Here is a 12,376-nt window from a genome sequence, read left to right as displayed (position 1 = left end):
GATGTGGTTTCCACCGTGACAAAAGTATGTATTGTCTGAAAGTCCAAACCCACTGAGAATTAATTTTCACCTTCAGACAACACTGTCTTTTTATAAGCTTTGCTGCCCCGTGTGAGGATCGAACTCACGACCTTCAGATTATGAGACTGACGCGCTGCCTGCTGCGCCAACGAGGCACTTTTAAACATTAAGCGTAAAGAAAAAATATTGATACCGACCTTCAGATTTTGACAGTGACGTTGTAAGCACCGTGCCAAAATGTATGGTCTGAAAGTCCACAACACCTAAGAAAAAAACAATGATTTCATTCTAAAGTAAAAAATATAGATATCGATACCGACCTTCAGATTTTGACAGTGACGTTTCAAGCACCGTGCCAAAATGTATGGTCTGAAAGTCCACAACACCTAAGAAAAAAACAATGATTTCATTCTAAATTAAAAAATATAAATATCGATACCGACCTTCAGATTTTGACAGTGACGTTGTAAGCACCGTGACAAAAGTATGTATCGTCTGAACGTCAAATACCACTGAGAATTAATTTTCACTTAATCTTCAGAAAACACTGTCTTTAAAAAGCTTGGCTGCCCCGTGTGAGGATCGAACTCAAGACCTTCAGATTATGAGACTGACGCGCTACCTACTGCGCTAACGAAGCACATTTAATTGACAAATCGAAAGAAAAAAATATCGATACCGACCTTCACTTTTTGACAGTGACGTTGTAAGCACCGTGCCAAAATGTATGGTCTGAAAAACCACAACACCTGAGAAAAAAACAATGATTTCATTCTAAAGTAAAACAATTTGATATCGACCTTAAGATGTGGTTTCCACCGTGACAAAAGTATGTATTGTCTGAAAGTCCAAAACCACTGAGAATTAATTTTCACCATCAGACAACAGTCTTTTTATAAGCTTTGCTGACCCGTGTGAGGATCGAACACAAGACTTTCAGATTATGAGACTGACGCAGTGCCTGCTGCACCAACGAGGAACATCAAATCATTGAGTGTAAGAAAAAATATCTATACCGACCTTCAGATTTTGACAGTGACGTTGTAAGCACCGTGCCAAAATGTATGGTCTGAAAAACCACAACACCTGAGAAAAAAACTATGATTTCATTCTAAAGTAAAACAATTTGATATCGACCTTAAGATGTGGTTTCCACCGTGACAAAAGTATGTATTGTCTGAAAGTCCAAAACAACTGAGAATTAATTTTCACTTCATCTTCAGACAACACTGTCTTTTTAAATGCTTTGCTGCTCTGTGTGAGGATCGAACTCACGACCTTCAGATTATGAGACTGATGCGCTACCTACTGCGCTAACGAAGCACATTTAATCGACAAATCGAAAGAAAAAAATATCAATACCGACCTTCACTTTTTGACAGTGACGTTGTAAGCACCGTGCCAAAATGTATGGTCTGAAAAACCACAACACCTGAGAAAAAAACTATGATTTCATTCTAAAGTAAAACAATTTGATATCGACCTTAAGATGTGGTTTCCACCGTGACAAAAGTATGTATTGTCTGAAAGTCCAAAACGACTGAGAATTTATTTTCACCTTCAGACAACAGTCTTTTTATAAGCTTTGCTGCCCCGTGTGAGGATCGAACTCACGACCTCCAGATTATGAGACTGACGCGCTGCCTGCAGCACCAACGAGGCACATTAAATCTTTAAATGTAAGAAAAAATATCGATACCGACCTTCACTTTTTGACAGTGACGTTGTAAGCACCGTGCCAAAATGTATGGTCTGAAAGTCCACAACACCTAAGAAAAAAACAATGATTTCATTCTAAAGTAAAAAATATAGATATCGATACCGACCTTCAGATTTTGACAGTGACGTTGTAAGCACCGTGCCAAAATGTATGGTCTGAAAGTCAACAACACCTAAGAAAAAAACTATGATTTCATTCTAAATTAAAAAATATAAATATCGATACCGACCTTCAGATTTTGACAGTGACGTTGTAAGCACCGTGACAAAATGTATGGTCTGAAAAACCACAACACCTGAGAAAAAAACTATGATTTCATTCTAAAGTAAAACAATTTGATATCGACCTTAAGATGTGGTTTCCACCGTGACAAAAGTATGTATTGTCTGAAAGTCCAAACCCACTGAGAATTAATTTTCACCTTCAGACAACACTGTCTTTTTATAAGCTTTGCTGCCCCGTGTGAGGATCGAACTCACGACCTTCAGATTATGAGACTGACGCGCTGCCTGCTGCGCCAACGAGGCACTTTTAAACATTAAGCGTAAAGAAAAAATATTGATACCGACCTTCAGATTTTGACAGTGACGTTGTAAGCACCGTGCCAAAATGTATGGTCTGAAAGTCCACAACACCTAAGAAAAAAACAATGATTTCATTCTAAAGTAAAAAATATAGATATCGATACCGACCTTCAGATTTTGACAGTGACGTTTCAAGCACCGTGCCAAAATGTATGGTCTGAAAGTCCACAACACCTAAGAAAAAAACAATGATTTCATTCTAAATTAAAAAATATAAATATCGATACCGACCTTCAGATTTTGACAGTGACGTTGTAAGCACCGTGACAAAAGTATGTATCGTCTGAACGTCAAATACCACTGAGAATTAATTTTCACTTAATCTTCAGAAAACACTGTCTTTAAAAAGCTTGGCTGCCCCGTGTGAGGATCGAACTCACGACCTTCAGATTATGAGACTGACGCAGTGCCTGCTGCGCCAACGAGGCACTTTCAAACAATAAGCGTAAAGAAAAAATATCGATAACGACCTTCAGATTTTGACAGTGACGTTGTAAGCACCGTGCCAAAATGTATGGTCTGAAAGTCCACAACACCTGAGAAAAAAACTATGATTTCATTCGAAAGTAAGAAATATAGATATCGACCTTAAGATGTGGTATCCACCGAAACAAAAGCATGTATTGTCTGAAAGTCCAAAACATCTGAGAATTAATTGTCACTTATTCTTCAGACAACACTTTCTTTTTAAAATCTTTGCTGCCCCGTGTGAGGATCTAACTCACGACCTTCAGATTATGAGACTGACGCGCTGCCTGCTGCACCAACCAGGCACATTAAAGCGTTAAGTGTAAGAAAAAATATCGATACCGACCTTCAGATTTTGACAGTGACGTTGTAAGCACCGTGCCAAAATGTATGGTCTGAAAGTCCACAACACCTAAGAAAAAAACAATGATTTCATTCTATAGTAAAAAATATAGATATCGATACCGACCTTCAGATTTTACAGTGACGTTGTAAGCACCGTGACAAAAGTATGTATCGTCTGAACGTCCAATACCACTGAGAATTCATTTTCACTTCATCTTCAGAAAACACTGTCTTTTTAAGAGCTTTGCTGCCCCGTGTGAGGATCGAACTCACGACCTTCAGATTATGAGACTGACGCGCTGCCTGCTGCGCCAACGAGGCACTTCTAAATAGTAAGCGTAAAGAAATAATATCGATAACGACCTTCAGATTTTGACAGTGACGTTGTAAGCACCGTGCCAAAATGTATGGTCTGAAAGTCCACATCACCTGAGAAAAAAACTATGATTTCATTCTAAAGTAAAAAATATAGATATCGACCTTAAGATGTGGTATCCACTGTGACAAAAGTATGTATTGTCTGAAAGTCCAAAACAACTGAGAATTAATTTTCACTTCATCTTCGGACAACACTGTCTTTTTAAAAGCTTTGCTGCCCCGTGTGAGGATCGAACTCAAGACCTTCAGATTATGAGACTGACGCGCTACCTACTGCGCTAACGAAGCACATTTAATCGACAAATCGAAAGAAAAAAATATCGATACCGACCTTCACTTTTTGACAGTGACGTTGTAAGCACCGTGCCAAAATGTATGGTCTGAAAAACCACAACACCTGAGAAAAAAACAATGATTTCATTCTAAAGTAAAACAATTTGATATCGACCTTAAGATGTGGTTTCCACCGTGACAAAAGTATGTATTGTCTGAAAGTCCAAAACCACTGAGAATTAATTTTCACCTTCAGACAACACTGTCTTTTTATAAGCTTTGCTGCCCCGTGTGAGGATCGAACTCACGACCTCCAGATTATGAGACTGACGCGCTGCCTGCTGCACCAACGAGGCACATTAAATCTTTAAATGTAAGAAAAAATATCGATACCGACCTTCACTTTTTGACAGTGACGTTGTAAGCACCGTGCCAAAATGTATGGTCTGAAAGTCCACAACACCTAAGAAAAAAACAATGATTTCATTCTAAAGTAAAAAATATAGATATCGATACCGACCTTCAGATTTTGACAGTGACGTTGTAAGCACCGTGCCAAAATGTATGGTCTGAAAGTCCACAACACCTAAGAAAAAAACAATGATTTCATTCTAAATTAAAAAATATAAATATCGATACCGACCTTCAGATTTTGACAGTGACGTTGTAAGCACCGTGACAAAAGTATGTATCGTCTGAACGTCAAATACCACTGAGAATTAATTTTCACTTAATCTTCAGAAAACACTGTCTTTAAAAAGCTTGGCTGCCCCGTGTGAGGATCGAACTCACGACCTTCAGATTATGAGACTGACGCAGTGCCTGCTGCGCCAACGAGGCACTTTCAAACAATAAGCGTAAAGAAAAAATATCGATAACGACCTTCAGATTTTGACAGTGACGTTGTAAGCACCGTGCCAAAATGTATGGTCTGAAAGTCCACAACACCTGAGAAAAAAACTATGATTTCATTCGAAAGTAAGAAATATAGATATCGACCTTAAGATGTGGTATCCACCGAAACAAAAGCATGTATTGTCTGAAAGTCCAAAACATCTGAGAATTAATTGTCACTTATTCTTCAGACAACACTTTCTTTTTAAAATCTTTGCTGCCCCGTGTGAGGATCTAACTCACGACCTTCAGATTATGAGACTGACGCGCTGCCTGCTGCACCAACCAGGCACATTAAAGCGTTAAGTGTAAGAAAAAATATCGATACCGACCTTCAGATTTTGACAGTGACGTTGTAAGCACCGTGCCAAAATGTATGGTCTGAAAGTCCACAACACCTAAGAAAAAAACAATGATTTCATTCTATAGTAAAAAATATAGATATCGATACCGACCTTCAGATTTTACAGTGACGTTGTAAGCACCGTGACAAAAGTATGTATCGTCTGAACGTCCAATACCACTGAGAATTCATTTTCACTTCATCTTCAGAAAACACTGTCTTTTTAAGAGCTTTGTTGCCCCGTGTGAGGATCGAACTCACGACCTTCAGATTATGAGACTGACGCGCTGCCTGCTGCGCCAACGAGGCACTTCTAAATAGTAAGCGTAAAGAAATAATATCGATAACGACCTTCAGATTTTGACAGTGACGTTGTAAGCACCGTGCCAAAATGTATGGTCTGAAAGTCCACATCACCTGAGAAAAAAACTATGATTTCATTCTAAAGTAAAAAATATAGATATCGACCTTAAGATGTGGTATCCACTGTGACAAAAGTATGTATTGTCTGAAAGTCCAAAACAACTGAGAATTAATTTTCACTTCATCTTCGGACAACACTGTCTTTTTAAAAGCTTTGCTGCCCCGTGTGAGGATCGAACTCAAGACCTTCAGATTATGAGACTGACGCGCTACCTACTGCGCTAACGAAGCACATTTAATTGACAAATCGAAAGAAAAAAATATCGATACCGACCTTCACTTTTTGACAGTGACGTTGTAAGCACCGTGCCAAAATGTATGGTCTGAAAAACCACAACACCTGAGAAAAAAACAATGATTTCATTCTAAAGTAAAACAATTTGATATCGACCTTAAGATGTGGTTTCCACCGTGACAAAAGTATGTATTGTCTGAAAGTCCAAAACCACTGAGAATTAATTTTCACCATCAGACAACAGTCTTTTTATAAGCTTTGCTGACCCGTGTGAGGATCGAACACAAGACTTTCAGATTATGAGACTGACGCAGTGCCTGCTGCACCAACGAGGAACATCAAATCATTGAGTGTAAGAAAAAATATCTATACCGACCTTCAGATTTTGACAGTGACGTTGTAAGCACCGTGCCAAAATGTATGGTCTGAAAAACCACAACACCTGAGAAAAAAACTATGATTTCATTCTAAAGTAAAACAATTTGATATCGACCTTAAGATGTGGTTTCCACCGTGACAAAAGTATGTATTGTCTGAAAGTCCAAAACAACTGAGAATTAATTTTCACTTCATCTTCAGACAACACTGTCTTTTTAAATGCTTTGCTGCTCTGTGTGAGGATCGAACTCACGACCTTCAGATTATGAGACTGATGCGCTACCTACTGCGCTAACGAAGCACATTTAATCGACAAATCGAAAGAAAAAAATATCAATACCGACCTTCACTTTTTGACAGTGACGTTGTAAGCACCGTGCCAAAATGTATGGTCTGAAAAACCACAACACCTGAGAAAAAAACTATGATTTCATTCTAAAGTAAAACAATTTGATATCGACCTTAAGATGTGGTTTCCACCGTGACAAAAGTATGTATTGTCTGAAAGTCCAAAACGACTGAGAATTTATTTTCACCTTCAGACAACAGTCTTTTTATAAGCTTTGCTGCCCCGTGTGAGGATCGAACTCACGACCTCCAGATTATGAGACTGACGCGCTGCCTGCAGCACCAACGAGGCACATTAAATCTTTAAATGTAAGAAAAAATATCGATACCGACCTTCACTTTTTGACAGTGACGTTGTAAGCACCGTGCCAAAATGTATGGTCTGAAAGTCCACAACACCTAAGAAAAAAACAATGATTTCATTCTAAAGTAAAAAATATAGATATCGATACCGACCTTCAGATTTTGACAGTGACGTTGTAAGCACCGTGCCAAAATGTATGGTCTGAAAGTCAACAACACCTAAGAAAAAAACTATGATTTCATTCTAAATTAAAAAATATAAATATCGATACCGACCTTCAGATTTTGACAGTGACGTTGTAAGCACCGTGACAAAATGTATGGTCTGAAAAACCACAACACCTGAGAAAAAAACTATGATTTCATTCTAAAGTAAAACAATTTGATATCGACCTTAAGATGTGGTTTCCACCGTGACAAAAGTATGTATTGTCTGAAAGTCCAAACCCACTGAGAATTAATTTTCACCTTCAGACAACACTGTCTTTTTATAAGCTTTGCTGCCCCGTGTGAGGATCGAACTCACGACCTTCAGATTATGAGACTGACGCGCTGCCTGCTGCGCCAACGAGGCACTTTTAAACATTAAGCGTAAAGAAAAAATATTGATACCGACCTTCAGATTTTGACAGTGACGTTGTAAGCACCGTGCCAAAATGTATGGTCTGAAAGTCCACAACACCTGAGAAAAAAACTATGATTTCATTCTAAAGTAAAAAATATAGATATCGACCTTAAGATGTGGTATCCACCGTGACAAAAGTATGTATTGTCTGAAAGTCCAAAACATCTGAGAATTAATTGTCACTTATTCTTCAGACAACACTTTCTTTTTAAAATCTTTGCTGCCCCGTGTGAGGATCTAACTCACGACCTTCAGATTATGAGACTGCAGCGCTACCTACTGCGTTAACGAAGCACATTTAATCAACAAATCGAAAGAAAAAATTATCGATACCGACCTTCACTTTTTGACAGTGACGTTGTAAGCACCGTGCCAAAATGTATGGTCTGAAAAACCACAACACCTGAGAAAAAAACAATGATTTCATTCTAAAGTAAAAAATATAGATATCGATACCGAACTTCAGATTTTACAGTGACGTTGTAAGCACCGTGACAAAAGTATGTATCGTCTGAACGTCCAATAACACTGAGAATTAATTTTCACTTCATCTTCAGAAAACACTGTCTTTTTAAAAGCTTTGCTGCCCCGTGTGAGGATCGAACTCATGACCTTCAGATTATGAGACTGACGCGCTGCCTGCTGCACCAACGAGGCACATTAAAGCATTAAGTGTAAGAAAAAATATCGATACCGACCTTCAGATTTTGACAGTGACGTTGTAACCACCGTGCCAAAATGTATGGTCTGAAAGTCCACAACACCTAAGAAAAAAACAATGATTTCATTCTAAAGTAAAAAATATAGATATCGATATAGACCTTCAGATTTTGACAGTGACGTTGTAAGCACCGTGCCAAAATGTATGGTCTGAAAGTCCACAACACCTGAGAAAAAAACGATGATTTAATTCTAAAGTAAAAAATATAGATATCGACCTTAAGATGTGGTATCCACCGTGACAAAAGTATGTATTGTCTGAAAGTCCAAAACATCTGAGAATTAATTGTCACTTCATCTTCAGACAACACTGTCTTTTTAAAGGCTTTGCTGACCCGTGTGAGGATCAAACTCACGACCTTCAGATTATGAGACTGACACGCTACCTACTGCGCTAACGAAACACATTTAATCAACAAATCAAAAGAAAAAATTATCGATACCGACCTTCACTTTTTGACAGTGACGTTGTAAGCACTGTGCCAAAATGTATGGTCTGAAAGTCCACATCACCTGAGAAAAAACAATGATTTCATTCTAAAGTAAAAAATATAGATATCGACCTTAAGATGTGGTATCCACTGTGACAAAAGTATGTATTGTCTGAAAGTCCAAAACCACTGAGAATTAATTTTCACTTCATCTTCAGAAAACACTTTCTTTTTAAAAGCTTTGCTGCCCCGTGTGAGGATCGAACTCACGACCTTCAGATTATAAGACTGACGCACTACCTACTGCACCAACGAGGCAAATTAAATGATTTAGTGTAAGAAAAAAATATCGATACCGACCTTCAGATTTTGACAGTGACGTTGTAAGCACCGTGCCAAAATGTATGGTCTGAAAAACCACAACACCTGAGAAAAAAACAATGATTTCATTCTAAAGTAAAACAATTTGATATCGACCTTAAGATGTGGTTTCCACCGTGACAAAAGTATGTATTGTCTGAAAGTCCAAAACCACTGAGAATTAATTTTCACCTTCAGACAACACTGTCTTTTTATAAGCTTTGCTGCCCCGTGTGAGGATCGAACTCACGACCTTCAGATTATGAGACTGACGCGCTGCCTGCTGCGCCAACGAGGCACTTTTAAACATTGAGCGTAAAGAAAAAATATCGATAACGACCTTCAGATTTTGACAGTGACGTTGTAACCACCGTGCCAAAATGTATGGTCTGAAAGTCCACAACACCTAAGAAAAAAACAATGATTTCATTCTAAAGTAAAAAATATAGATATCGATACAGACCTTCAGATTTTGACAGTGACGTTGTAAGCACCGTGCCAAAATGTATGGTCTGAAAGTCCACAACACCTGAGAAAAAAACGATGATTTAATTCTAAAGTAAAAAATATAGATATCGACCTTAAGATGTGGTATCCACCGTGACAAAAGTATGTATTGTCTGAAAGTCCAAAACATCTGAGAATTAATTGTCACTTCATCTTCAGACAACACTGTCTTTTTAAAGGCTTTGCTGACCCGTGTGAGGATCAAACTCACGACCTTCAGATTATGAGACTGACACGCTACCTACTGCGCTAACGAAACACATTTAATCAACAAATCAAAAGAAAAAATTATCGATACCGACCTTCAGATTTTGACAGTGACGTTGTAAGCACCGTGCCAAAATGTATGGTCTGAAAAACCACAACACCTGAGAAAAAAACAATGATTTCATTCTAAAGTAAAACAATTTGATATCGACCTTAAGATGTGGTTTCCACCGTGACAAAAGTATGTATTGTCTGAAAGTCCAAAACCACTGAGAATTAATTTTCACTTTCAGACAACACTGTCTTTTTATAAGCTTTGCTGCCCCGTGTGAGGATCGAACTCACGACCTTCAGATTATGAGACTGACGCGCTGCCTGCTGCGCCAACGAGGCACTTTTAAACATTGAGCGTAAAGAAGAAATATCGATAACGACCTTCAGATTTTGACAGTGACGTTGTAAGCACCGTGCCAAAATGTATGGTCTGAAAGTCCACATCACCTGAGAAAAAAACAATGATTTCATTTTAAAGTAAAAAATATAGATATGGATACCGACCTTCAGATTTTGACAGTGACGTTGTAAGCACCGTGACAAAAGTATGTATCGTCTGAACGTCCAATACCACTGAGAATTAATTTTCACTTCATCTTCAGAAAAAACTGTTTTTTTAAAAGCTTTGCTGCCCCGTGTGAGGATCGAACTCACGACCTTCAGATTATGAGACTGACGCGCTGCCTGCTGCACCAATGAGGCAAATTAAATCATTTAGTGTAAGAAAAAAATATCGATACCGACCTTCAGATTTTGACAGTGACGTTGTAAGCACCGTGCCAAAATGTATGGTCTGAAAAACCACAACACCTGAGAAAAAAACAATGATTTCATTCTAAAGTAAAACAATTTGATATCGACCTTAAGATGTGGTTTCCACCGTGACAAAAGTATGTATTGTCTGAAAGTCCAAAACCACTGAGAATTAATTTTCACCATCAGACAACAGTCTTTTTATAAGCTTTGCTGCCCCTTGTGAGGATCGAACTCACGACCTTCAGATTATGAGACTGACGCGCTGCCTGCTGCACCAACGAGGCAAATTAAATCATTTAGTGTAAGAAAAAAATATCGATACCGACCTTCAGATTTTGACAGTGACGTTGTAAGCACCGTGCCAAAATGTATGGTCTGAAAAACCACAACACCTGAGAAAAAAACAATGATTTCATTCTAAAGTAAAACAATTTGATATCGACCTTAAGATGTGGTTTCCACCGTGACAAAAGTATGTATTGTCTGAAAGTCCAAAACCACTGAGAATTAATTTTCACCTTCAGACAACACTGTCTTTTTATAAGCTTTGCTGCCCCGTGTGAGGATCAAACTCACGACCTTCAGATTATGAGACTGACGCGCTGCCTGCCGCGCCGACGAGGCACTTTTAAACATTCATCGTAAAGAAAAAATATTGATACCGACCTTCACTTTTTGACAGTGACGTTGTAAGCACCGTGCCAAAATGTATGGTCTGAAAAACCACAACACCTGAGAAAAAAACTATGATTTCATTCTAAAGTAAAACAATTTGATATCGACCTTAAGATGTGGTTTCCACCATGACAAAAGTATGTTTTGTCTGAAAGTCCAAAACCACTGAGAATTAATTTTCACCATCAGACAACAGTCTTTTTATAAGCTTTGCTGCCCCTTGTGAGGATCGAACTCACGACCTTCAGATTATGAGACTGACGCGCTGCCTGCTGCACCAACGAGGTAAATTAAATCATTTAGTGTAAGAAAAAAATATCGATACCGACCTTCAGATTTTGACAGTGACGTTGTAAGCACCGTGCCAAAATGTATGGTCTGAAAAACCACAACACCTGAGAAAAAAACTATGATTTCATTCTAAAGTAAAACAATTTGATATGGACCTTAAGATGTGGTTTCCACCGTGACAAAAGCATGTATTGTCTGGAAGTCCAAAACGACTGAGAATTAATTTTCACTTCATCTTCAGACAACACTTTCTTATTAAAAGCTTTGCTGCCCCGTGTGAGGATCGAACTCACGACCTTCAGATTATGAGACTGACGGGCTACCTACTGCGCTAACGAGGCACATTTAATCAACAAATCGAAAGAAAAAAATATCAATACCGACCTTCACTTTTTGACAGTGATGTTGTAAGCACCGTGCCAAAATGTGTGGTCTGGAAAACCACAACACCTGAGAAAAAAACTATGATTTCATTCTAAAGTAAAACAATTTGATATCGAGCTTAAGATGTGGTTTCCACCGTGACAAAAGTATGTATTGTCTGAAAGTCCAAAACGACTGAGAATTTATTTTCACCTTCAGACAACAGTCTTTTTATAAGCTTTGCTGCCCCGTGTGAGGATCGAACTGACGACCTCCAGATTATGAGACTGACGCGCTGCCTGCTGCACCAACGAGGCACATTAAATCTTTAAATGTAAGAAAAAATATCGATAACGACCTTCACTTTTTGACAGTGACGTTGTAAGCACCGTGCCAAAATGTATGGTCTGAAAGTCCACAACACCTAAGAAAAAAACAATGATTTCATTCTAAAGTAAAAAATATAGATATCGATAACGACCTTCACTTTTTGACAGTGACGTTGTAAGCACCGTGCCAAAATGTATGGTCTGAAAGTCCACAACACCTAAGAAAAAAACAATGATTTCATTCTAAATTAAAAAATATAGATATCGATACCGACCTTCAGATTTTGACAGTGACGTTGTAAGCATCGTGACAAAAGTATGTATCGTCGGAACGTCAAATACCAA

At 38.3% G+C, this 12,376-nt stretch overlaps 11 non-coding genes across 11 annotated transcripts; all 11 read right to left on the bottom strand.

Annotated features, from left to right (window-relative positions):
• Positions 1-103: 103 nt before the first annotated feature.
• trnam-cau (transfer RNA methionine (anticodon CAU)) lies at positions 104-176 on the bottom strand. Its single transcript has one exon. It is a non-coding gene; the product is annotated as a tRNA-Met (tRNA).
• Positions 177-1,271: 1,095 nt separating this feature from the next.
• Positions 1,272-1,344, bottom strand: trnam-cau (transfer RNA methionine (anticodon CAU)). The gene has a single exon. It is a non-coding gene; the product is annotated as a tRNA-Met (tRNA).
• An 851-nt stretch (positions 1,345-2,195) lies between these two features.
• On the bottom strand, positions 2,196-2,268 carry trnam-cau (transfer RNA methionine (anticodon CAU)). The gene has a single exon. It is a non-coding gene; the product is annotated as a tRNA-Met (tRNA).
• A 1,118-nt stretch (positions 2,269-3,386) lies between these two features.
• On the bottom strand, positions 3,387-3,459 carry trnam-cau (transfer RNA methionine (anticodon CAU)). The gene has a single exon. It is a non-coding gene; the product is annotated as a tRNA-Met (tRNA).
• A 1,803-nt stretch (positions 3,460-5,262) lies between these two features.
• On the bottom strand, positions 5,263-5,335 carry trnam-cau (transfer RNA methionine (anticodon CAU)). Its single transcript has one exon. It is a non-coding gene; the product is annotated as a tRNA-Met (tRNA).
• Positions 5,336-6,290: 955 nt separating this feature from the next.
• trnam-cau (transfer RNA methionine (anticodon CAU)) lies at positions 6,291-6,363 on the bottom strand. Its single transcript has one exon. It is a non-coding gene; the product is annotated as a tRNA-Met (tRNA).
• Positions 6,364-7,214: 851 nt separating this feature from the next.
• On the bottom strand, positions 7,215-7,287 carry trnam-cau (transfer RNA methionine (anticodon CAU)). The gene has a single exon. It is a non-coding gene; the product is annotated as a tRNA-Met (tRNA).
• Positions 7,288-8,734: 1,447 nt separating this feature from the next.
• On the bottom strand, positions 8,735-8,807 carry trnai-uau (transfer RNA isoleucine (anticodon UAU)). The gene has a single exon. It is a non-coding gene; the product is annotated as a tRNA-Ile (tRNA).
• A 267-nt stretch (positions 8,808-9,074) lies between these two features.
• Positions 9,075-9,147, bottom strand: trnam-cau (transfer RNA methionine (anticodon CAU)). Its single transcript has one exon. It is a non-coding gene; the product is annotated as a tRNA-Met (tRNA).
• Positions 9,148-9,883: 736 nt separating this feature from the next.
• trnam-cau (transfer RNA methionine (anticodon CAU)) lies at positions 9,884-9,956 on the bottom strand. The gene has a single exon. It is a non-coding gene; the product is annotated as a tRNA-Met (tRNA).
• Positions 9,957-11,607: 1,651 nt separating this feature from the next.
• On the bottom strand, positions 11,608-11,680 carry trnam-cau (transfer RNA methionine (anticodon CAU)). The gene has a single exon. It is a non-coding gene; the product is annotated as a tRNA-Met (tRNA).
• Positions 11,681-12,376: the final 696 nt, after the last annotated feature.

This window comes from Salmo salar, chromosome 02 (genome assembly GCF_965601325.2).
Source record: "Salmo salar chromosome 02, fSalSal1, whole genome shotgun sequence".
Taxonomy (NCBI): domain Eukaryota; kingdom Metazoa; phylum Chordata; class Actinopteri; order Salmoniformes; family Salmonidae; genus Salmo; species Salmo salar.
Note: the sequence above shows the minus strand (reverse complement) of the source record. Positions and strands in the feature narration are given on the sequence as shown.